General features: G+C 49.9%; 1 protein-coding gene across 1 annotated transcript in view; it reads left to right on the top strand.

Moving 5' to 3' along the window:
• Positions 1-1183: 1183 nt before the first annotated feature.
• LOC139402715 (vacuolar protein sorting-associated protein 8 homolog) overlaps positions 1184-1731 on the top strand; it is a 68211-nt gene continuing 67663 nt past the window's right edge. The window contains exon 1 of the mRNA XM_071146612.1: positions 1184-1200. The gene's annotated coding sequence lies outside the window, so the exon portion shown is untranslated. The remainder of the gene's footprint in view (positions 1201-1731) is intronic.

The raw sequence follows: 1731 nt of genomic DNA, 5'->3' as shown, positions 1-1731 counted from the left end.
ACCGTCTGTTTCCCAGTGCTACCTCCAGGGAAGGCCCTCATCCCCAGGCTCTCCTAAGACTGAGCCCCGACCTGCATGAGCTCCACATCGGCTTGTTGTGCCGCTTCACTCCTCGGCAGCTCACTGACTTCCTCAAGGCCTCTCAGGACTACAGACTAGAGGAGGCCGTCCAGGTAACATCCCTACACTATAGTATAGCAGTGTGTCTGTACCTCTCAGGACTACAGACTAGAGGAGGCCGTCCAGGTAACATCCCTACACTATAGTATAGCAGTGTGTCTGTACCTCTCAGGACTACAGACTAGAGGAGGTCGTCCAGGTAACATCCCTACACTATAGTATAGCAGTGTGTCTGTGTGTATGTACCCCTACACTATAGTGTATGTACCTCTCAGGACTACAGACTAGAGGAGGCCGTCCAGGTAACATCCCTACACTATAGTATAGCAGTGTGTCTGTACCTCTCAGGACTACAGGCTAGAGGAGGCCGTCCAGGTAACATCCCTACACTATAGTATAGCAGTGTGTCTGTGTGTATGTACCTCTCAGGACTACAGACTAGAGGAGGCCGTCCAGGTAACATCCCTACACTATAGTATAGCAGTGTGTCTGTACCTCTCAGGACTACAGACTAGAGGAGGCCGTCCAGGTAACATCCCTACACTATAGTATAGCAGTGTGTCTGTACCTCTCAGGACTACAGACTAGAGGAGGCCGTCCAGGTAACATCCCTACACTATAGTATAGCAGTGTGTCTGTGTGTCTGTACCTCTCAGGACTACAGACTAGAGGAGGCCGTCCAGGTAACATCCCTACACTATAGTATAGCAGTGTGTCTGTGTGTCTGTACCTCTCAGGACTACAGACTAGAGGAGGCCGTCCAGGTAACATCCCTACACTATAGTATAGCAGTGTGTCTGTGTGTATGTACCTCTCAGGACTACAGACTAGAGGAGGCCGTCCAGGTAACATCCCTACACTATAGTATAGCAGTGTGTCTGTGTGTATGTACCTCTCAGGACCACAGACTAGAGGAGGCCGTCCAGGTAACATCCCTACACTATAGTATAGCAGTGTGTCTGTACCTCTCAGGACTACAGACTAGAGGAGGCCGTCCAGGTAACATCCCTACACTATAGTATAGCAGTGTGTCTGTGTGTCTGTACCTCTCAGGACTACAGGCTAGAGGAGGCCGTCCAGGTAACATCCCTACACTATAGTATAGCAGTGTGTCTGTGTGTATGTACCTCTCAGGACTACAGACTAGAGGAGGCCGTCCAGGTAACATCCCTACACTATAGTATAGCAGTGTGTCTGTACCTCTCAGGACTACAGACTAGAGGAGGCCGTCCAGGTAACATCCCTACACTATAGTGTAGCAGTGTGTCTGTGTGTCTGTACCTCTCAGGACTACAGACTAGAGGAGGCCGTCCAGGTAACATCCCTACACTATAGTGTAGCAGTGTGTCTGTGTGTATGTACCTCTCAGGACTACAGACTAGAGGAGGCCGTCCAGGTAACATCCCTACACTATAGTATAGCAGTGTGTCTGTACCTCTCAGGACTACAGACTAGAGGAGGTCGTCCAGGTAACATCCCTACACTATAGTATAGCAGTGTGTCTGTGTGTATGTACCTCTCAGGACTACAGACTAGAGGAGGCCGTCCAGGTAACATCCCTACACTATAGTATAGCAGTGTGTCTGTACCTCTCAGGACTACAGACTAGAG

This window comes from Oncorhynchus clarkii, unplaced genomic scaffold (assembly GCF_045791955.1).
Source record: "Oncorhynchus clarkii lewisi isolate Uvic-CL-2024 unplaced genomic scaffold, UVic_Ocla_1.0 unplaced_contig_9311_pilon_pilon, whole genome shotgun sequence".
Lineage (NCBI taxonomy): Eukaryota > Metazoa > Chordata > Actinopteri > Salmoniformes > Salmonidae > Oncorhynchus > Oncorhynchus clarkii.
The sequence above is the reverse complement of the archived record's forward strand: the minus strand, read 5'-3'. Positions and strand labels throughout refer to the sequence as shown.